Source organism: Erinaceus europaeus, chromosome 14 (genome assembly GCF_950295315.1).
Source record: "Erinaceus europaeus chromosome 14, mEriEur2.1, whole genome shotgun sequence".
Lineage (NCBI taxonomy): Eukaryota > Metazoa > Chordata > Mammalia > Eulipotyphla > Erinaceidae > Erinaceus > Erinaceus europaeus.
In genome coordinates, this window is record NC_080175.1 from 35705729 (window position 1) to 35730453 (window position 24725).

The window sequence follows — 24725 nt, forward strand, 5'->3', positions numbered from 1 at the left end:
GATAGTTTTCTTCAATTAAAAGATTACTTCTAGATATTACCCTAATCCTGAATGAATCATTATTCTTTGAGGTACTGGTAATAGCTTCTCCTAAGACTTATAAGTCTTAAAATTATCTTTTTTTTTCTCTATTTTCCTTTTTATGCCTCCGGGGTTTTGCTGGAGCTTGGTGCCAGCGCTATGAATCTTCTGCTCCTGTTGTTACATTTTTTCGATTATTTTGGATATGATAGAGAGAAATTGAGAGGGCAGGGGAAGATAGAGAGGAAGAAAGAAAGATAGATACCTACAGACCTGCTTCACTGCTTGTGAAGTGATCCCCCCTCAGGTGGGGAGTGGGGGCTGGAACTGAAATCCTCCTGCAGGTCCTTATGTTTCATACTATGTGTGCTTAACCTGGTTCACAACCACCCAGCCCCCTTCAGATGATCTTTACCACACAAAGTAAGGTGACACATACTGAGAAAAGCCTACTCTAGGAATTTTTGGAAAAAAAAAATCCAAGTATATTTGAGATGTCTGCCTCTATATATGCAGAGAGATGATTGATAGGTAGATAGATGATAGATGATAGATAGATAGATAGATAGATGATAAATAGTATATTTCAGTGACTTAATCTACATCCAGAAGTGACCACAAATAGTATTAGACTTCAGGGACAGTATAGTAGTTGGGAAAGACTGTCATTCCTGGTACTTTAAAGTCCCAAGTTCAACCCCCACCAACACCATAAGTCTCAGATGTGTTTCTCTTGTTCTGTGTATTGTTCTCTTTGTATCTCTTTTATTAAAAAATAAATATTAAACAGATGATGTTTTTAAGATTTTTAGAAAATCAATATATGACTTAGTATAACAGAAATGTCAAATATTCAAAATTAAATTTTTCTTTTAGCAAATTCAAGATTCTGTTGTCTACCACTTGAAATCTAATACTTTGGAGACTAGAATTCATGCAAGTAAAATAAATTTACTTAGATGCTAGTAACCTGAGATATTTGACTCATGTCTCTAATAATGTGTCTTACTCTTAAGTTGGGTTTTGTTTGCATAAGGGATTGTGAACCAGTGGAAAAGAAGGGGTCTTGTCTAGTCACCAGCTTATATTAGCAGTTAAATGAATTGTCAAGGCATGGTATTCTGGTCTGCCCTTTCTAAACCTTTGAGATCTATCATTGTTGAGTGTCATCTGTTTTTCCTGGCGGTCCACATGACTGGCTTATATTTTGACATTCCTCAGCATTAGGAGGTAAAGCAGAGGGTATAAATTGTATATATGTATACAGAAAGATGGTATCTCTACTAAGGTATCACTAAGGGATCAAAGCCAGACCTCACACATGCGAAGTAGGCAACCTGTCAATATTATTATCCAGCCACCTTCCCTTCCGGGTTCCTAGGGGTATAATAATCTTGTCTATTTTCATCTCAGTCTAGTTTACTTTTGTCTCTATTTTACCTCTTGGCATGGCCAGCAATTTTTAAATGATAGAGACTTCTGGGGAGAGTTGTCTTCTTCTAATATGCTTGTTTTGCTTCTTGATATTGCTACTGCACAATAAGATCAGTTCAATTGGTTAATTTAACCAGATAGCCTGTAGATAGGTTTCATTATTATAATGGTTGGTTTCCATTTTGTTTTTGCCAGTTCTGTCAGGATTGGAACTTTTGCTAGCTGTGTCCTCTTCTACCTATTCCTGGATGTCTAGCTTGTTATTATTTATAGTCTGTTGTTTACAAAAGAATTACTTGAAGGCCTCTGCCTTTCTTTTCTTTTTTTCTCCACAGTACTGATTTTTGCACAGAAGGTTTTTTGTTTGTTTGTTTTTTGCCCCCATGGTGATCCCTGGGGCTCAGCACTTACACTACAAATCCACTGCTCCTGGAGGCCATTTTTCCTATTTTGTTGCCCTTGCAGTTGTTATATAGGACAGAAAGAAATTGAGAAAGAAGAGGAAGACAGAGAAGAGGAGAGAAAGATAAACACCTGCAGACCTGCTTCACCACCTTCAAAGCCACCCCCCTGCAGGTAGGGAGCAGGGAGTTGGAAGCTCAAACCTTACACCCATCCTTGTGCTTTGGGTCATGTGTGCTTAACCAGCTACACTACCACCCAGCCCCTGGACTCTGCCTTTCTTATAAAGGGTTTGTGACAACTTCCTCAGTCCTCCCCTCTGTCTATTTGCCCATACACATGTAGAGAAACAGTACAGTATGCATGGCTCACCTCATTGTGTGTCCTTTCTCTCTTGGATCATGGTTTAGTAATGCAACCTTTAGCAGATCTCAAAATGACTTCTAGCAGTTTCCTTGTAGTTATTTTTCCCCCCTATGTGTGGTAGTCTTCAGGAAAAAAAAAAGGAACTAATGCAAGTTATTGCTTCAGGCCTGGAAATAGAAACAGATGTCATAAAAATGTAAACAGTATTCTGATTGCTACAGGACACTAGATGGGAGCACACTGAGCTACATATTAAAAGTATCTAATTTTCTTGTGAGTAGTACAGCTACATTTCAATAAATGTATATGTATGTTAAAAGGCTAACATTATCTAGCTAATTATAAACAGTTGAAATGAAAAGTGGAAGAGCTTCCACTTCTGGAAAAGTCACAAGAAAACATTATTTCCAATTCACTGCCAACAATGAGAACAAATTATCCTATAAAATGTAATGCTTTAAACCAAGCAGAAAGCTGAGGTTTTAAGGTTATCTAAGGATCTAAAAGCCAAATGGTAGAACACCCTTCTAAAGGAAGATGCTGTTGAAAACAATTTACCCTTTGCCATGCCCATTAGAAAAAAAGGCAGCCACAAATACGGATAAGAATTATCAAGCTATACTTTTGACAGAACTTTAAAGGTTGATGAGAATCTGCAGTACTTGGTGTCTGTTTCTGGCATCTCTCACTTTTGATTTCTGCCTACAGGTTTCATTTTATTTATTTATTCTGCTGAAACAACCTCTCTAATCTTTAATGCTGTTGATATTTTCAATAGGGTAAATAATTTAATCACAGTCACTTAAATTCCCTGTCTGAGAGCTTCAGCGTCCCTCCATTCTGTCTTCTTCCAATGACTGTCATCTGTCTCCAGACTGAATTATGTCTTGACTAGTGTATGTTTTAAACTTTGTATGTGTGCAGAGATAGATGCATTGTCAATACTCAGATAAATAATTGTTATGGTTCAAGATAAGCTCACATTTCTTTCTGTTGAAGTTTTGCTACACAATGTGTGTTAATTAATATTTTTGGGGAAAGGGGATGGGTTTAATGTTTGTTGTTTCTATGGTTATACTCAGTACATCAAAGGCTTAATGTCCTTATAAAGATAAGTGTTATTGACAGTCTAGTAGATGTGTCAGAGAGGTTCACTCAGTGGCTACACTGGACATGATGCTGAGTCCTACCCCAAGAAAATCAATCATTACTGGTTTCCCAACTATTATATTCAGTATATTAGGAAGGAGGATATGAAGTGGAACAGTAAAGGGATACTGAGATTCAGTAGTAGGAAGGCTATGCCAAATCAAGATATATTTTCTGAATATCATTTGGGTCATATAACTATAGATGTCCTTACAACTTAGAGGTAGAGTTTTTTTTTCCCCTCCTTTTTTATTCCTCTCTACTCATTGCAGTAGTTTTCTCAGTTCGTCTATTCTTTTACAAAACATATCAAAGGTTTTCTGATGATACACTAACTAGTTCATCTCCTTCCATACTTCTTCTCAATTAGTATAAACATCAGCCTGTAAACCCTTGAACAAACCTTAGCATCATTTCTATACTCAAGAATATTCCTAGGATGACCCAGCCCACCTTAAAGATTTTGAAGGAACTCATAGTTGCCCAAAGTGTTAACTGTCCCAGCTGATAACTAAACATTAATGCCTAGCCTCTGAGGTGGGATAAAAGTCAGACTTCAAAAACATCAATTAACACACCCAGATGGTGCCATATGGACCGACTTTCACTTCCCCGCTTCATATTCTCAGTATTTCCACTTCCTTAATTTTGCCTGAATTCCTACTGAATTTCCCAAAGTTCAGCTAGCTTTGTTGGGGTCTGGACCCATTGCCCAGGAAGGGGCCAGGCCATTGTTTCCATGAGAGTCGGAGTGGGTTGACTCCAGACCTCCCCCCTATAGGCTGAGATATGGCAGGCCCCTCCTGACCTCTGGAATTTATCATTTGGACCCCTGCGGCACCCCCCAACCCGAACACCAGGGAGACTGACAGGGTCATCTCCTCTGGACCTGCATTCAGACTTCAAGGAAGCTGGGCAGAAAGGACGAGAGTGGGACGACGCATTCTCCCCCCATTATAGTTACAAATAATTATACTGTCACAATTGATTAATAGTGGTTTGGCAGTGCCTGGTGAAAATGGAGAGTCAGAAGCACCCCCTCTCCCTTACACAGGGGCATATTTGAAAGTTACATTATGAAAGTGGGGAAGGTGGGTCAGCATAGACGGACAAAAGAAGTCATGTTATGACCTGCCCCTCAAAGAAAGAATACAGAGATTGAGACCTCCCAGGTACAAGTTGACGTATTGAAACAAAGAAAGATTAATAAAACTGTACCAGACCTAGATGAGCAGTGGTCCACGACTAGGCAAAGATCTGTATGCCCCCCATAGAAGATTAATGGTAGAGATAGCCCTCAGCAAAAGTCAAAAACAATTCTGGGTATGACCTCCCCTGAGAACAGAACGATACTAAGCATTGTACCATTCTTTACCCATTCTTTACAGTTATAGGGGAGTGACATGTAGCCTGCCAAAGCCACAAGACTAAGCTGGTTGTTAAGGCAACCTGAATGTAACCTGAAAAAAGTATAAAAGCTAATGCAGTTTCACTATTAAAATGAGTCCAGATTCACCCTCCAATAGAGTGTGGTGTCTATCTGTTCTCCCTCACGCTGACTCCTGACCCACTGGGGAGGTTGCCTTCAAGAACCCTGACCCTCCTGCTGCTCATCCACTATGGTGGTCTGCAGCAGACCCCTGAACATGGGCGCAACTCTACACATGCCACTCTTCCTGCCTTTTTAAACAAAGACCATAAGTTACTGTGTATGGCTAACTTGAAAACTGCCAGCAAACATCCTGATTGCTCAGCTGCCTCTCTTCCTCCCTGCCCTAAAGTACCTGCAATCTACCTCCAGAAAAATAGACATTGTGAAGCTTATGATCAAATCTTGTATGGTAACCTTTTACTTGTGATCAAATAATCTGTAGGTCAGAATGTGACTATGCATTGTGTTGCTTTGAGTTTGAGTTAATAATTACCTCAACCTTTCCCTGGAGCTATGGGTATATTTGCCTGCCTTTTCTCACAGTAAATGAGTCGCCCCACTGAGGTTCTCCCAGAGCTGATTCCTGTCTCTCTGAGCACTTGCCCTCGACATGCAGAGCCACCCCAGGACTCCCAGGGGGCAACTCTGACCTCCATCACCTAATGGCCAGGGAGGTGGGAGACCTGGAGCGACCAGCATAGCTTCATTTTGGGTGATATTTTTTAAATTTTTATTTATTTTATTTCCTCCAGGGTTATTGCTGGGGCTCAGTACCTGCACAGGGATGCATTGGATCAACCTTCCCGTGGTGCATCCCGTGAGTACCCATTCACTGGGGAAACTGATGATCCTTCCTAGCCGACTGAATCCACATGGATCCCAGTCACTTTCAAAGCCAGCAACAAGCAGCTCCTGACAGCTTTCAACCTGACGCTGTTGACTGGCTATGGAAGAAGGGCAAACGCTAGAAGAAGAAGAAGTACCTGCACTACAAATCCACCGCTCCTGGAGACCATTTTTCCCATTTTGTTGCCCTTATTGTTGCCCTTATTGATGTATTTATTGTTATTCTTGCTGTTGTTGTTGTTTTTGGACAGGACAGAGAGAAATCAAGAGAGGAGAGGAAAACAGAGAGAGGAGAGAAAGACAGATACCTGCAGAACTGTTTCATCACCTGTGTAGCAACCCCCCTCCAGGTACGTAGCCAGGGGTCTTGAACTAAGATCCTTATGCCAGTTCTTGCACTTGATCTTCCTACCATGTATACTTAACCCGTTATGCTACCACCCGACTCCCCTGGTGTTCTTTTTTATCATGAGAATCAATGATAACTAAAACTTGCCTTTACCACTATAACTAGTGTCAGATATCTCTATCTTTAATATAGAGCAACATTTTTCCAAACTGTGTAAGTCCTTGAGAAAAACTGAAAGGCTACACTCTAACATGGGTTTATGTGTGCTTGAACACAATATTTATCTTGTTTGTTAAATTTTTCTCCATCCAACAGAACTATCTTTTACAATCCACTTAATAACCTTAGCAGAGAACTTTCAATACATTAACTGTGTCCATTATACTTCTCTGAGGTCTAGAAGTTTGATTTCTAAGTGTTTCACACTCACCAAACAATAAGCAGTATAAATGAGACTAAAGCTTTGAATTTTAGTCTTCCTGGTAACTCCCTTTAGTAGAAGCTGAAAGTCAGTCCTGTGCTTGCCTAATATCTTTTCATTTTCTAACTAATAAAGAAAAGTGAAGCTTTTGCTTCTTGAGCATCAAAGAAAATGACTTTTGTATTTCCAAGATTCATCAAACTCAGCTTTTTATCCCTGTGCAAAAGAGTTATAGCTTTCTGCATATTTACTGAGAACCTAAATCTTAGACTTGTGTGCCTCACATTTGACTGGCTCTTCAAGTGCAGTGCTTGATGAAGTAAAATGCCACATTCAGTGACTTGTATATATAAAGTGAAATACTTTCTGGGAAGCCAGCTGAAATGCTTTTATTACTGACATGATCACTCTGATGTTAAAATATAAAGTTAATAAAGGCACAGTGGAGGGTGGTCTACCATGTCTTTTGTTTTATTTTATTCAAGTGTACCCTGGCTTTTGCAGTACAGTAAAGCAAGATGCTATTTCCATTATAAATTCCAATTTACATGAGTTTATAGCTTAGCTAGGAGAGTCCAAGATGGACTCCAATTTTCAAAGCAGTATAAGCCCAGGAGCAAGTTTTAAAATGACTTGTATCTGTTATAGAATTCAAAGGAAGGGAAATGAAATAGAAGTTTTCTTGACTGTATGTCTATTTTTTTTTTTCAATAGAATACATACCTATAACCAGAAATATGTGCTGGCATATTGAATGCAGTATTGCAAGTCATTTTCTGTATTGTGTGCTGCAGGGCCCATGAATATTTTGTTAAAATAATAGCTTATGTAGAAATAAGACTTAGACTAGCCTCAAAAATGGACTGTACCAAAGCCTGGCATTTCACATATGTAGTGTCCATAAATCACTAAAAAATTAGGATAAGGTAATATAATCATAATGTTTTAATTTATTATCTACACACAAGTATTAAAGACGAAAAACAGGGAAGTCAAGTGGAAGAATAACAGGTTAAGCACTCATGGCTCAAGGTGTTAAGAACTGGCATTAAGAATCCCATTTGGAGCCCCCAGCTTCCCACCTGCAGGGGAGTCACTTCACAAGCAGTGAAACAGGTCTTCAGGTGTCTGTCTTTCTCTCCCCTCCTTGTCTTCCCCTCCTCTCTCCATTTCTTTCTGTCCTATCCAACGACAACGATATCAATAACAAGAACAATAACTACAACAATAAAACAAGGGCAACAAAATGGAATAAATACATTTTTAAAATATTTAAAAAATAAGTAAATAAAATAAAGACAAAGAACATATTATGACAGTAAAGTATTAATAAGAATAGCATTTATCTTCTGGGATAACACTTTCTCACCTGCAAGGACCTATATATTAGACCAGACACTATCAAATACTTAGAGAAAAATATCGGCAGAATTCTGTTCATCTAAATGTTATAGGTATCTTCAGTGATGCAAACACAATTTCATGGAAGACAAAATAAAAAGCAGACCTATGGGATTATATCAAATTGAAAAAGGTTTTACACAGTTAAAGAAACTTCCACCCAAACAGAGAGACTTCTTCCAGAATGGGAGACAATTTTTACATGCCATTTATCAGACAAAAGGCTAGTAACCAAAACATTTAAAGAGCTCTCCCAACTCAGCAACAACAACAACAACAATATGACCAAATCCAAAAATGGGGAAATGTTATTATTTGACATCATTAAATGACGTAAAACATGGGTGAGGACAAATATAGTACAGTAAATCCCAACCATGGGATTTTCAAAGAAAAACAAGATTCAGACTAACTTGATTATAATAATAATTATCTACTGCCTTTTTAAATTCTAAGACCATAAGGAAACTTCCCCTATTCTCTCTAAAAACCCATATTTCTACCAGTCTTAGAAGCTCTGTGACTGTGCTTATAGTTCTTTATGCATTTTCTCTCAACCCCTTACCCTGTTATGTTGTTGCTACTGATATCAAGTAAATCAATACAATAAGTGCCACGCTGCCACCTTATGTTGCCACTATATTTTTACATCAGATTGTATCCATAAATGCCAAGCCACATATGTCACCCTTCTAACTCCAATAATTTGGTGAGACCTTTCATCACACATGGTTCAATGGAGTTCCATTTCAGATGTCACCCTCTCCAATAAAGTTACTGACCCTATATATAGGCTAGGGCCTAGGAGACTGGGTACATGTATACACACATCCATAAGTTTGGGCAACTATATACCTCAAGGTAAAAATGCTTAATTGTCCCCTATGATTATATTTAGACATAATCAAAATGACAATCTACTAGAATGGGATAAAGAAGGCACCATAATTTTTAAAATTAAATCTTTATTACTTAGGCCTAAATATCCTTCTCTCTGCCCCTTACCACCATTCCTAAATCACTCTATCTACTCAACTAACTACCCAAAAGAAAGTAAGATATATATCCTAATCTCTTTTGACCATATCAGGGTCATTATTACATCCTGACAACCTTTAGAAGAAAAAGGTATACAATAATAGGTCAAGAGATATACTGGCTATATTTATCAACTAAAGGACAATGATTATCCCTGTAACAACCTTTATTAGAATCATCAAATAATGAAATGCAGTAAAACTTGAGGCTAACTCAGATGTCAGTAAAAAATTTAGTTATACTTCCTCCCCAACTGAGTCCAGACCCCACAGACCAATTTGGATACAACAAAGGAATCTCAATGATTTAAAAGCTGGGAGGAAATCTAAGCTCATCAGATAAATAAAGAACTACAAAAGCTGGAAAAGGACAAGAAACTGGATCACTGACCAGTGGCCCTAAACAGATATTTGGTCACTACTAGGCCACCACATCACCTGTGAGGCAAATCAGAAAATCCTAGGATTCCCCTGTAGATACAATGGGTCTAGAACTCTAGTAGACCCCTCTCTCCACCATCATTTATCACCTTCATCAGGAATGTCATCATAATCCCTTTCAATTGCCTCTCCAGGACCTTGCCCCCACTATAAAGTAGAAATGGTAGGGTCTACCCCTGTCTCTTAAAGAAGGTTGTGTCATCCTCCCCTGCTACTCTCAAGGAAAACAAGTTCTGAAATGAGTACAGTCTAGAATGTTCCCAGATGTGATCATGGATTGCATGCTCAGACTGAAAGTGACTATATAGGCTCTGTGCTAAATATGAATAAACATGGGCCCTTGGTCAGAGTGATTTGGTAAACAATTATTTTAATTTTTATTTTCTTTTCATGTTTGGGAGATTCTTGTAATTAAAATAAAAGACTTGGCTGTATGGTGCATAATGGACTTAGCTATGGCATGTCTGGGAGTGGGTTTAAACAATCAAAGTGTTATTATAGGCAGGGATAAATAAGCCATTCTGATAAGCCCATGAATTAGTTACCAAAAGTTCAGGCCCAAGAGATAAACGATTACCAGCAGAGGTATAAGCTACTCATATGGCTGTAGAAGAGTCTTAGAGTTTACCAACTAGCTGAGTCACATGTGGTCAATTCCCAGGAGAGGTAGCCATGGCAAGCATCTTGAGCACCCTCAGTTGAGATTCATCTGACCAGGAAAGAAGCAGGGACCAAAAAGACCAGACTTCTGGCTGGCTGTGTTTTAGTCTATTCGATCCACCCATAATCATTGTGCATTTACACAGAATGTAGCATGCTCTGTTGCCAGGCTGTTATCAGCTGAATGCTGTGTTCAACTTCCTGTGGTCGGCCAGTATACTGCATCATAACAGCTTCTCTCTGCTCTAACCCAGCTTTCTAATTCTATTCTCAACTCTGATTACATCTTTCCAGATAATATTCATAGTCCACCTCCATTTAACTATCAAGCTCAAGCAAAAATTACTAAAGTCATGGGACCCTAGGAAGATACCTAAAATAGAGTTCCTAGCTTCTAATCACCCTGAAATTCCCATTATCACCTACTCCATTCCTACTTTCTGGTTCCTATTTACTAAACATTTAGCCCTGCCACATAACTTACTCCCTTGCAGACACCATGTAGCAGATACAGTTATGATTCCATCTTGAACAACCTGGGCAGATAACCTCACCAATGTGCCCCAGAATCTTATCTCTTCAGAGTCCGACCCCACTGTGGAAAAATAGAAATGGGATGCAGGTATGATTGACCTGAAAAACAGAAACAAGTACAGAAGCCAAAACTTCTAACTTCTGCACTCCAAAATGAATTTTGGTTCATACTCCAGGAGGAGGAGAAATATTAGGGGAGGATTACTAGAGGCCTCTGAAATTCTATTCCAGCAAGACCCAGAAAGAAGAGAAAAAAAAAAGGAAAGACATTCAAAAGTAGTGATAAGTATAGGTTTAATTTAAAAAGGAGGAAAAGGCTGGACCTTATAAGAAAATGGGCAAAAATATAGATAGATAGGTAGATAGATAGATAGATAATTATAGAAGTAATAGTCAACTCATATCTGTGTTCTTGGGAAAACCATTGCAGTTTCTAGTGGAGGGAATAGGGACAAAGGATTTTGGTTGTAGGAAGGATGTGGAATTGTACCCCTGTTAATTTATAATATTTTAAAATGACTTACAAAAATTTATAAAATTAAGATAAGGTAATATAATCACAGTGCTTCAGTTTCTTAAAAATCTATGTACACTTATCAAAGACATAATAAAATGCATTGGACAGTAGAGTCCTAATTTAAATAGTGATTAACTATAAAAATAATACTTTCTCACCTGCAGTAAACCAAATTTGTGGCTGAGTGGTGATGCACTGAAAAAAAAAAATTGAACTGTCAAGCATAAGGTCCTAAGTTCAAATCCAGACATCGAATATTGAAGAGTGATTATTTAAGTGGCTATTTAACTCTCTAATAAATAAATAAATGTTTTAGGAGAGTCAGGCGATAGCACAGAGGGTTAAGGGTTAAGTGCAGGTGGCACAAAGCGAAAGAACCGCATAAGGATCCCTGTTCAAGCCCCTGGCTTACTACTTGCAAGGGAGTTGCTTCACAACTGATGAGGCAGGTCTGCAAGTGTCTATCTTTCTCTCCTCCTCTCTGTCTTCCCCACCTCTCTCCATTTCTCTCTTTTCTATACAACAAGGATGCCATCAATAAAAACAAAAAGGGCAAAATGGAATAAATAAATAAATGTTTAAATATAAATAAATGAATATTTTAAAATAAGTGAATAAGAATAAAATTGTGGCACCCTCCCTACAACTGGAATTTATCTGAATTTAAAAGACCCAGATTGTTTCTGGTCTAACATCCAGGTCTTTAATCCATTTGGAGTTGATTTTTGTTTATGGTGAGATAAAGTGGTTCAAATTCATTCTTCTGCATGTTTCAACCCAATTTCCCCAGCACCATTTATTGAAGAGAGCCTCCTTCTTCCATTTAATACTCTGGGACCCTTATTAAAGATTATATGTCCATAGGTGTGGGGATTTATTTCTGGGTTTTCAATTCTGTTCCACTGGTCTGTGTGCCTATTTTTTGTTCCAGTACCTTGCTGTTTTGATGATGATGGCTTTAAAATATAGTTTGAGATCTGGGAGTGTGATGCCTCCATTTCTGTTTCTTTTCCTCAAGATGGTTTTGGCAATTCTAGGTGTTTTCAGGTTCTAGATAAATGAATGTAGTGTTTGTTCTATATTCTTAAAGAGCTTGGTGGAACTTTGATGGGTATTGCAGTGAATTTGTATTTGGCTCTGGGGAGAACATTCATTTTGATGATATTTATTCTTCCAATCCATGAGCATGTGATGGCCTTCCATTTCTTGGTATCAGTTTCTATTTCCTTGAGTAGCAACTCATAGTTTTCAGCATACAAGTCTTTCACTTTTTTGGTCAACTTTATTCCTATATATTTTATTGATTTTTCTGAAACAGTAAATGGGAGTGATTTCTGGATGTCTTCTTCTTTGGATTTAGTGTTTTCATAAAGAAATGCCACTGATTTTTGTACATTGATTTTGTAGCCTGACACCTTGCTGTATTGCCTAATAACTTCCAGTAGTTTTCTGCTGGATTCTTTAGGTTTTTCTATGTATACTATCATATCATCTGCAAATAGTGAGAGCTTGACTTCTTCCCTTCTAATCTGTATTAATTTGATTTCTTTCTCTTGCGTGATTGCTATGGCAAAAACATACAATACTATGTTGAAGAGTAATGATGACAATGAACAAACCTGTCTAGTCCCCAATCTGAGGGGGGAATGCTTTTAGCTTCTGTCCATTGAGTATGATGTTGGCTGTGGGTTTGCTATATATGATTCCACTATCTTGAGGAATTTCCCATCTATTCCCATTTTTTGTAGAGTTTTGAGCATGAATGGATGTTGAATTTTATCAAAGGCTTTCTCTGCATCTATTGAGATAATCATGTGGTTTTTGGCTTTACTTTTACTGATGAGGTGAATGACATTGATTGACTTATGGATGTTGAACCAGCCTTGCATTCCTGGGATGAATCCCACTTGGTCATGATGAACAATTTTTTTGATATGCTCCTGTATCCGGTTGGCCAAAATCTTGTTTAATATTTCGGCATCTATTTTCATCAGACATATTGGTCTGTAATTTTCCTTTTTTGTTGTGTTCCTATCAGGGTGATGTTGGCTTCATAGAAGGTGGAAGAGAGTATTCCTGTTTCTTCAATTTTATGGAAAAGCTTAAGATGTATGGGTACTAACTGTCTCCTGAAAGTTTTGTAGAATTCATTTGTGAAGCCATCTGGTCCAGGACTTTTGTTGTTGGGGAGATTCTTAATAATGGTTTCAATTTCTTTTTCTGTGACTGGTGCATTTAGGTTTTGTAGTTCTTCTAGGTTCAGTTTAGGAAGGGCATACATTTCTAGGAATTGTTTTGTTTTCCAGATTCTCTAGCTTGGTGGCATATAATCTTTATAGAAGTTTCTCATGATTCTCTGGATTTCTGTGGTGTCAGTTGTGATATCTCCTCCATCGTTTACAATTCTATTAATTTTAGTCTTCTCTCTTTTGTGTTTGGTGAGTCTGGCTAGGGGTTTGTCAATTTTGTTTAATCTTTCAAAGAACCAACTTTTGGCTTCATTGATTTTTTTGTATGGTTCTCTTATTTTCGATGTTGTGTATTTCTGCTCTAATTCTAGTGATTTCTGTCCTTCTGGTTGCTTTAGGGTTCCTTGTTCCTCTCCTCTAAGTCCTTGAGGTGTGCAGTAAGGTCATTTATTTGAGCTTTTTCTTGTTGTTTAATATGTGATTGTATGGCTATAAGTTTCCCTCTCAGTACTGCTTTAGCTGTGTCCCAAATATTTTGATAGGTTGTGTCTTCATTTTCATTTGTTTCAAGGAACATTTCAATTTCTTGCTTGAGTGACTCTCTGACCCAGTGGTTCTTAAGGAGTATGTTGTTTAGTTTCCAAATTCTGTGACTTTTAATAATTTTCTGTTTGTTGTTAAAGGTTAGTTTCACTCCACTGTGGTCTGAGAAGATACTTGGGATGATTTCAATGCTCTTGAATTTATTGATGCTGTCTTTGTGGCCTAACATGTGGTCTATCCTTGAATATGTGTTATGTAGATTGAAAATAATGTTTATTCCAGTTTTTTGGGGTGAAGGACTCTCAAAATGTCCAAGGGGTCTAGTTGGTCAATCTCTTCATTTTATTCTCCTGTATCTTTGTTGATTCTCTGTTTCTTGATCTGTCTAAGTGTGAGAGTGGGGTGTTAAAATCTCCCATATTATTGTAACTATTGATGTATTTTTGAAGTTCTTTCAGTAAGTGCTTGATGTATTTAGATGGTCCCTCATTGGGTGCATAGATGTTAATAATTGTTAAGTCTTCTTGGATGATTGATCCTCTAATCATTATGTACAGGCCTTGCCTATCTTTTATTACTATTTAATTTAAAATATATTGTGTCTGAGATGAGAATGGCTGTTCTTGCCTTTTTTTGTGGTCCATTAGCCTGTATGATAGTTTTCCATCCTTTAAATTTAAGTCTGTGTTTATCTTGTTGTGTCAGATGGGGTTCTTGCAAGCAGCATATGGTTGGGTTATGTTTTCTGATCTATCCTCCCACTCTGTGCCTTTTGATGGGTGAGTTTAAGCCATTGACATTTATTGATATTATGGATTTAATGTATTGTAGTGCCATTGTTTAACACATTTGTATTTGCTCTGATATATTGCAAGTATTATATTGATGTTCTTGTTTATAAGAGGTCTTTTAGAGCCTCTTTCATGTCTGGTTTTGTGATGGTTGCCTCTTTAACTGTTGTTTGTCAAACTGTTGTTTGATCCCTCCATCTAGTTTGAATGAAAGTCTAGTAGGATATATTATCCTTGGTTGAAACCCTTTTTCTCTCATGGCTCGATAGATATCTTGCCATTCTCTTTGGCTTTTAGAGTTTGAGTGGAGAAGTCTGCTGATAGTCTTATGCATTTACCCCTGTATGTGACTTGTTGTTTTTCTCTTGCAGCCTTTAGGATCCTTTCTCTATCCTTACTTCTTCTCATTGTGACTATGATGTGTCTTGGTATCTTCAGGTCTGGGTTGATTCTGTTTGGAACTCTCTTGGCCTCTTGAATCTTAATATCTTTTGTGTTATTCAGGTCTGAAAAGTTATCTTCTGTAATTTCATCTAGAATGTTTCCTTCGTCTTCCTCTCTTTCTTCCTCTGGCAGGCCAATTATACAAATGTTACTTTTTTTAAGATCATTCCATATGTCTCTGCTGTTGTTTTAAGTGTCTCTCAATCTCTTTTTGAGCTCTTTCACCTATTTCTTAGTTTTCTCTAACTCATCCTCTGTCTGACTAATTCTGTTTTCTGCTTCTGTTAGTCTGCTTTCCCTTCCCTCAGCTTCTTTCCTCAGTTCATCTATTTCAGCTTTCAGTTCTCTAATTGCCTCAAGATAATTAGTATTTTCCTTGGGGGTCTCAAGTGTTGTTTCCCTAATACTGCGATTCCTTTCCTCCAATGTTGATTTCATTTCTGTGATTAATAAGTTTATTATTGCTTGCATACTTTTCTTATCTATGGTTACATCTGGCTGATTTGTAGTTTCTTCTGGGATCTTTTCCTCCTTCATTGTAGTGGCAGTTTTATTTGCTCTTGATCTCCACATTTTGTTGATTTATGTGTTTCTTATTTTTATGTTCTGTTGTTCCTCATTTGTTGTGTTTTGAGCAACACTGTAATAAATACCTTTATGACAAGTGCAATCACCAACCTCAGAAATTATAATAGCAACTGAAGCAATGATTGAAGCAGTTTAATCACTACTAGTTATCCAAACAATGTCTCCAGTCCATGGAAAAATAGCAACCAAGAGCAAGTGAAGAAGAAAGAGAAAGGAAAAAAGGGATTGCAAGAATAAACAATTATGCAAATCTACTATCCACTGTATGTTCTAGGGGTAGCGAGAATATAAAGGGAAGTAGAGCAGAGACACACACATAGATAGTCCACTCTGAGTCAGATTTCTTCCCCAAAATAATTCACAAATGAATATCAGTGAATTCAGAAAGTCAAAGAAGAAGGAAGGAAGGAAGGAAGAAAGGAAGACAAGAAAAAAAAGAGAAACAAGAGAGAGAAATGAAAAAAGATAAAAAAGAGCTGTAATAATAAAGCAGTGAAAGGAAAGTTTTTTAATTGATTAATTGATTTTTTATTTTATTTATTTATTTATTTATTTATTTATTTATTATTAGCTAGGAGGAAGAAGATGTGGAGGGTGGGTAGAGGAGGTAGGAGTAGTGAAACAAGTTCCTCTCGTAATGAATAAGATGCCCAGTACCCTAGCAATGGAAGATACCCTAAGAGTTAGTTCTGGTCATCCTAAAGGAGGGGGGGAAAGAGATACACCCTTATGTAATATTAATAATAAAATAGAGCAGGGTAAAAATCCTGTTCCAGATTGCCTCAAGCCTCCTGAGCAGAGGCAGCTGATTGTTAAGAAAGTAAAACAAAACAAACAAAAAACAACCACCTCAGGAATAGACAAGAATAGCAAGAATAGACAAGAACAGCAAGAATAGACACTTACGCAAATCTACTATCTGTTGGTATGCTTCTAAATTCTGCTTCTAAAACCCCTTCTGTTTCATTGGTTTAATCCCCCCCTGCTTAACACTGTATTCTATTTACATAACCACTGTTAACTAAGCACCACCCTGCCTTCAGGGCATTGGTTTAATCCTCACTGTTTTGCAAAATTTTTCCTTCTCCCTGCCCCCTATCCTAAGTAAATCCTCTTCGGACCTGACACTTCCACCTCCAGGATTGTGATTAGAGATAGCTTAGATTGCATTGCATTCCACATGAATAAAAACTAAACTCGTACCACTCTGCCATGAGTCCCTGGTAGTCTCTCTCTCCCACCCATGAAGCTAGTCCAGACTGACAACTCTCCACTGTATATTCTAGGGTAGCTAGTGGAGTAAGGGAAGTAGAGCAGAGATACACACAGAGAGAGTCCACTCTGAGTCATATTTCTTCCCCAAAATAATTCCCAAATGTGTATCAGTGAGTTCAGAAAGCCAAAGGAGGAAGAAAGAAAGGATGACAAGAATAAGAAAAGGAAGAAAAAAAAGAGAGAGATAAAATAAGAAAGATAAGAAAAAAATAGCAATAAAAGAGCAGTGAAGGGAAAGAGTTTTTATTTATTTATTTATTCATTATTATTATTTTAGCTAGGCAGGGGGGAGGGGAGAGTTGGTAGGGGAGGTAGGAAGAGTGAAACAAGTTACTTTAGCAGTGGGTAAGACACCCGGTCCCTTAGCAATGGAAAATACACTAAGAGTTAATTCTGGTCAACCTGAAGGAGAAGGGGAAAGGGATATACATTTATCTAGGATTGATAATAAAATAGAACAGAGTAAAAAACCTGTCCTGTCTTCAGCTTGGATGGCTCCAGATTGCCTCAGGCCGCCTGAGCAGAGGCAATCACACAAAGCAAAAAAAAAAAAAAAAAAAAAAAAAAAAAAAAAAAAAACCTCTGGCAGTCTTTCTCTGTCTGAGTAAGGCTCTGCTTGGTGGAATATTTGTATTGGAATTGGCCACTTAGAAAGAAGAAAGGGCAAGGGATTCAGGAAGGAATAGAATTGGAGTTGGAATGACAACCCCTGGTGGGACAAAGATCTTGGTAAAGAAAGAATCTCAGCAGGGGAGCCTGCTAGGAGGAGATCTCTGGCCCCCAGGGACTGCTTATGGGGGAGTGAGGGGTCAGGAGTGTGCTTCGGGAATAATAATTACAATTTTTTTCTTTCTTTTTACTCTATTTTCTAACCCAAATTGAGTTATAGCCACCTTCTTGGTGTCACTGCTAGGACCCCTTATTTACTGTCCTGCTAAAGGCAAAAAATCCTACCATTTCCAGTAGATGTTGGAGCTCAAGCCACTAGCAGCTTCTCAGTCTGCCATGTTCTGGAATTCTCTCCATCTATCTTATGTTTATATATTATCCATCTATCATCTACTTTTGCCCCTAATTGGTCTTCATTATTCCAGGCTACTTTTTCAGATAGAAAGAGAAATATAGGATGGGACAGACAATGAAAAAAGGAGAGAGACAAGAATACTGCAGTGCCAAAACTTTTCCAGGTGTTGTGGAGACCAGATTTTCTGCAATGTGTGTGACATGTATGGTAATGCAGTTAAGCTATGTTGCCAACATGCAAAATCTTTGAAAGGCAATTATAAGGGGGCCCTGTTGTAGCAGCAGGTAAAGCACAAAGTCAAGAACTGGCTCAAGGATCCCTTGAACAGGGAAATAGAATTCATACTAGATATAGAATTCTAGATTCTAGAATTTAATACTAGACATACTAGATATAGAATTTAATACTAGATATAGAATTCATAAAATTGAAAACTGAATCAAGGTGGCATTTTCCTAGACTCTGTGTGTATGTGTTTGTCTGTGTGTGCTTGTGTGTGTGTATCATTCATATATACATATATATATATATGTATATGTATATATATATTAAAGTAATGCAAAGATAGGGGTTGGTTGGTGGCACACTCTGTACAGTGCTCACTTTATTTTGCACAGGGGCCCAGGTTCAAGTTCCTGGTTCCTACTTAAAAGGAGGAATATTCACAATGAAAGAAATAGTGCTACAAGTGTCTTTCTTTCTCTTTCTCTTTCTCTACTTCTGTGTATATTAGGGGAAAAAAAGGAACATTTTCTCAAAGCCATAGTGAGCAAATTCAACAGCATTGTACATTTATACCTTGGTGACTCATTGCATATGCAAATGAATATGCACATAAGTACTCATTCTACCTGTTTTGTTCAATGCATTGCCACTGCTGATATGGGCAGGTAAAAATGAATTTTTAATCATCCAATAATGTAATAGTAAACTGTGTCTATTTTAAATTCGGAAAAGACAATTTTACCACTTGAGGTTATTTTCTAGTTCTAATAAACATAGTGCTTATATGTGTGGTGTTTATAAAACATCAGATAATGATGATACTGCCAGGAGACTAGCTATCTACAATAATTTTAAATGTTTTATAAAGTGGAAACAAGAACATTGCTTTTCCCTACAGCAAGAGATTGAAAGGAACAAAATCTTAATGGCTGTTTGTAAAGCACTTTGGCTATGCAATGAGTGTGACAAATTGTGCTTCTGGGCCACAGTCGATGAGAAACCAGAGTAAGTGAGCCACAGCAGGGCATTTAGGTAGCCTAGGGTGTTATTTCATGGTCTGAAAAGCACCATTTCTAACCATTTCTAGAAGAATGGATTTCCATCTGTACTAAGGGCCTGGTTTGCCCCAGGCCACTTTCCATACTGTCTCACACAGGCTGACAGAGAGATGAGGTCCCTTCCACATGCCAAGATGTAACTTGACTGAACACCCTCTCAACTCTCCTTATCTGAGAAAAGATAAATCCTATGGTCCTGGGGGCTCATTTTTCCAATTATGAGCAAAGAGCTGGTCCAAGGGACATAAGGCAACTCTCAGGAACAAACAGACACAGAATCTGGGCCTACTGGGGACCCTGCAATACTCCTCTCTGGACCAGGTACCTCCCTACTAAATGCAAACCATACAATGCTGAAATTCTTCTTCTAGACATATCCATATAGATTTAAAGGCGTCAATGTTCACGGTAGCCTTATTTGTGACAGCTAAAATTTGTAGCAACCCAAATGCCCAATAGCAGATGAATTTGGCTAGGACATTTGGATTCACAGAGGAATTATTACACAGTAAATAGGACACAGTGGTATTACTTCAGAGCTACAAAACTAATAAAATCTCTTTTTCTACAACATGGATGATATTAAAACAAAACAAAAATCAATTTATGTTACTAGAAGAAAGAATGCAGATAACCTCTGTTATAGGTGCAACCCAAGAAAAAAGGCAAGAATACTTTAGAATGAAACCTTAATGTAGGTCTTTTTAAAGCAGTTCCAACATTATTGAAGAGGAGATGCTTGGCTTGAGGTGTGGTGTCAAGTCGGCTCGAGACCTGTGCTCTGAGGTGGAATGTATGATGGTTTGGGTGCAATGTGCTTACAACCATCTTAGGGATAAACAGAATTCTACCTCTGTGTCAATAACCATGTAAATAAGCCTTCCATCATTATATTGATAAAAAGAGGGTAACCAGCCTCTTCTTCAAAACTCACTGGTACTATGGTTATAAATTAGGGTTTCATTGGAGGGATCTTGATTTGTTTGTTGGAAAAGCACAGTTATTTATTTTTATTTCGTGCCTTCATTTGGAACAGTCATAAATAAATTAACAAAGAACATGCATTTTAAACAAGCTAGATGCAGAGTCTGGTATAGTGTCTTAAAGATGTTTCCATTCACATATTTTGTTAGCACTTAGTATTAAAGGTTTACCAAAAACAAATTGTCAAAGGATTTCTGAAGAACTGGGAATAAGGATGTTTTTAATTATTGATGTCCTCAGGGAGTCAGGAGGTAGCGCAGCGGCTTAAGCATGCATGGCACAAAGCGCAAGGTCTGGGATAAGAATCACGGTTCGAGTCCCTGGCTCCCCACCTGCAGGGAAGTCGCTTCACAAATGGTGAAGCTTGTCTGCAGGTGTCTATCTTTCTCTCCTCCTTTCTGTCTTCCCTTCCTCTCTGTCCTATCCAAAAATGAAAACAATAATAGCTACAACAATAAAAAACAGCAATAAAAAAACAAAAGGGCAATAAAAGGGAATAAATAAATAAATAGTTTTTTTTTAAAAATATTGATGTCCTCACTTAAAATATTTGTAAGTGATGGTGTTATCTACCTTTAGACAACATGCTCTCAACTGACACACAAAGGCACACAATCGAATGGGGGGAGGGGCCGACTGGCAATATTTACACAGTTTAAATCTTTACCCTATGGTTAAAGGAAGTGTGGGAGCCTCTTGTTGGGATTTAATCTCATTTTTCACCAGTGCCCAAACATATGCCATTGGAACACAGTGATAATTCACTTCCATTAATCTTAGAAGATTTAGAAGCTCCAATCCTGCCATAGCTTATATTTCCATTTAGCTGGGTACTACATTATACGAGTGTTTAAGGCCTCATTTTTAATCAACTCTGCCAGACTACTTAAGTGCTCTTAAGACTCAATTCTTTCAAAGCCAAAATGCACAGAGTCCCCAGAAAGCCCAAGAATATCTAGATATCTAGGTATCCAAAGAAGTAGTTGCCTAACTTGGACCCAATATTCCAACACATATGACTCATCTCTAGACTCAGGATTATACAGTGGAAGATTTTTGTGCACTATGGTTCTCAAAAGCACTGATTTCAAAAGATGACACTAGCACAAAGAAGGTACTGTCATATCTGTGTAGTAAATTTTAGTGTTAGAAAACACTGTAGAATACTAACAGTTCTGGTAACAGTGAAGATAATTTTAAAATACTAATTTAAAGTTACATATCCTCAATTTCCAGGTTTATAAAAAAGGATAAATAGGGGGTCAGGTGGTGGTGCAGGGGGTTAAGCACATGTGGCACAAAGCGCAAGGATGGGCATAAGGATCCCAGTTCAAGCCCCCAGGCTCTGCTCCTGCAGGGGAGTCACTTCACAGGTGGTGAAGTAGGTCTGCATGTGTCTATCTTTCTCTCTCCCTCTCTGTCTTCCCATCCTCTCTTCATTTCTCTCTGTCCTATCCAACAACAAACAACAACAATAATGACCACAACAAGGCTACAACAAGGGCAAAAAAGGGGAAAAATGGCCTCCAGGAGCAGTGTATTTCTGGTGCAGGCACTGAGCCCCAGCAGTAACCCTGGAGGCAAAATAATAATAATAATAATAATAATAATAATAATAATAATAGTACCTTCTCTAAGACTGAACATGTGACTAAAAAGCTAGTAGATAAGATATTTCACTGATGAACATGTACTTTGACTCACCTTTCCCTGCTTGGTTTCCCTGGATTTCCTTCCTCCACAAACCTCACTCATGATGGAAACTGATTAACTCAGGAGTGTGGGGATGTGCACATCATGTAGTGTTTGATTCCACTGGTGAGGATTCTTGTGAACTTAGAAGGGATGAATACATGAGACAATGATGAGTGACAATCAGCAACCTGGAATAGTTTTTCATGTGTTTGTTAGCCTTTTGGATCACTTCTGTAGTGAATGTTCTGTTCTCATCCTCTGCCCATTTTTGGATGGGATTATTTGCTTTTTTATTACTAAATTTGCTGAGCTCTTTGTATATTTCGTGATTAGTCTTTTGTCTGATGTATGGCATGTGAAGATCTTCTCCCATTCTTTGAGGGGTCTCTTTATTTGTTTGATAGTTTCTTTGGCTGTGCAGAAGCTCTTCAATTCGATGTAGTCCCATTGATTTGTTTTTGCTTTAGTCTTCCTTGCAATTGGGTTTGTATCATCAAAGACGTCCTTGATGTTTAGGTGGGAAAGTGTTCCACTAGTGTTTTCCTCTATGTTTTTGATAGTTTCTGCTCTGTCCTTGATCTATTTGGAGTTTATTTTTGTTTCTGGTGAGATAAAGTGGTTCAGTTTTATTCTTCTGCATGTTTCAACCCAGTTTTCCAGCACCATTTATTGAAGAGACCCACCTGCCTCCATTTAATATTTGAGCCCCCTTATCAAAGATTAGATGTCCATAGGGGTGGGGTTTAGTTCTGGGCTCTCAATTCTGTTTCACTGGTCTTTGTACCTGTTTTTGTTCTAACACCAGGCTGCTTTGATAATGATGAACTTATAATATAGTTTGAGATCTGGGAGTATGATGCCTCCATTTCTGTTTCTTTTCCTCAAGACTGTTTTGGTGATTCTAGGTGTTTTCTGGTTCCAGATAAATGATTGCAATTTTTATTCTATTCTCGTAAAGAAGCTTGGTGGAATTTAGATGGGTATCACATTAAATTTGTATATGACTCTGGGGAGAATATTCATTTTGATGATATTAATTCTTCCAATCCATGAGCATGGGATATCCTTCCATTTCTTGATATCATTTCTATTTTTTTGCATAGTGACTCATAGGTTTCAGTGTACAAGCCTTTCAGTGCTTTGGTCAGGTTTATTCCTAGATATTTTATTGATTTTACCACAAGGTTAGACATGAAGCTTCCATATGACCCAGTATTTCCTCTCCTGGTGTTATACCCCAAGGACTCCATAACATCCAGTCAAAAAGATATGTGTACACATATGTTCATAGCACCACAATTCATAATAAATAAAACCTAGAAGCAACCCAGATGTTCAAAAACAAATGAATGGCTGATAAAGCTATGGTGAATATACACAATGGAATACTATGCAGCTATGAAGAACAATGAACCCACCTACTCTGAGAAACTTTGATGGAGCTAGAAGGAATTATGTTAAGTGAGCTAAGTTAGAAAGACAAAAAGACAAAGATGAGTATGGGATGATCCCACTCATGAAAAGAAGTTGAGAAAGAAGAGCAGAAAGGGAAACTCAAAGCAGGATTTGACTGAGTTTGGAGTAGGGCACCAAAGTAAAAATCTCTGGGTTGAGGGTGAGGGTGGATCCTTGGCTTCACAGTTCTTGGGGGATGGAGGAGGAGGATGGATTGGGACACAGTCTTTTGGTGGTGGGAATGGTGTCTATGTACACTAATACTAATGTGTAGTCTTATAAATCACTATTTAATTAATATGATAGGGGAAAAATTGATTGTCTCAAACTTTTTAATGCACAAACCATAGGCTGAGTCTTTGATATGTTGACTCTGTTAAAAGCTTAGATCAGGGAGAACAGAAGCAACCGGTGGCACAGCTATATACAAATAATGTCAAAGGACATAAATTATGGGGATGTTGTGTATGATACAGCAAATCCTAACAAAAGGATATGTCAAAGTTAACTCACTTGCCAAATAATGTGATTATAGCAATAACTGCCATTGCCTTCTTAAACCCTAAGACAGTAGGAACCTCCTGCTTCCTCGGTTGAGCCTATATTTCTCCCAGTCCTGGAATCTCTAGGGCAGGGCTCACATTCCTGCATGCTTCTCTCAATTCAATTCAATCTCAATTGGTGGGAAAGTGTTTCACCAATGTTTTCCTCTAAATATTTGATAGATTCTGGTGTAACATCCAGGTCCTCGATCTTTTCAGAGTTGATTTTTGTTTTTAGAGAGATAAAGTGTTTCTGTCTCATTCTTCTACATGTTTCAACCCAGTTTTACCAGCACCATTTATTAAAGAGAACCTCCTTCTTCCATTTAATATTTGGCAACCCTTACCAAAGAATAGACATCCATAGGTGTAGGGGTTTAGTTCTGGGCTTTCAATTCTGTTCCACAGGTCTGTGTGCCTAGTTTTGTTCCAGTACCAGGCTGTTTTGTTGATGATGGCCTTATAATATAGTTTGAGATCTGGAAGTGGGATGCCTCCATTTCTGTTTCTTTTCCTCAAAATGGTTTTGGCAATTCTAGGTGCTTTCTGGATCCCGATAAATTATTACAATTTTTTTTCTATTCTTTTAATGAAGTTTGGTGGAACTTTTGATGGTTATCACATTAAATTTCTATATGACTCTGGGGAGAATATTCATTTTGATGAATTTTATTATTCGAATCCATGAGCATGGGATGTCTTTCCATTTCTTGGTATCAGTTTCTATTTCATTGAGTAGTGACTCATAGTTTTCCGACCTGGGCCGGTTCACCCCTCCTTAGGCAACCTGGTGGTCCCCCGCTCCCGGGAGATCACCATATTGATGCCGAACTTAGTGCGGACACCCGATCGGCATAGTGCACTGCAGCCCAGAACTCCTGGGCTCAAGCGACTCCAGCCTC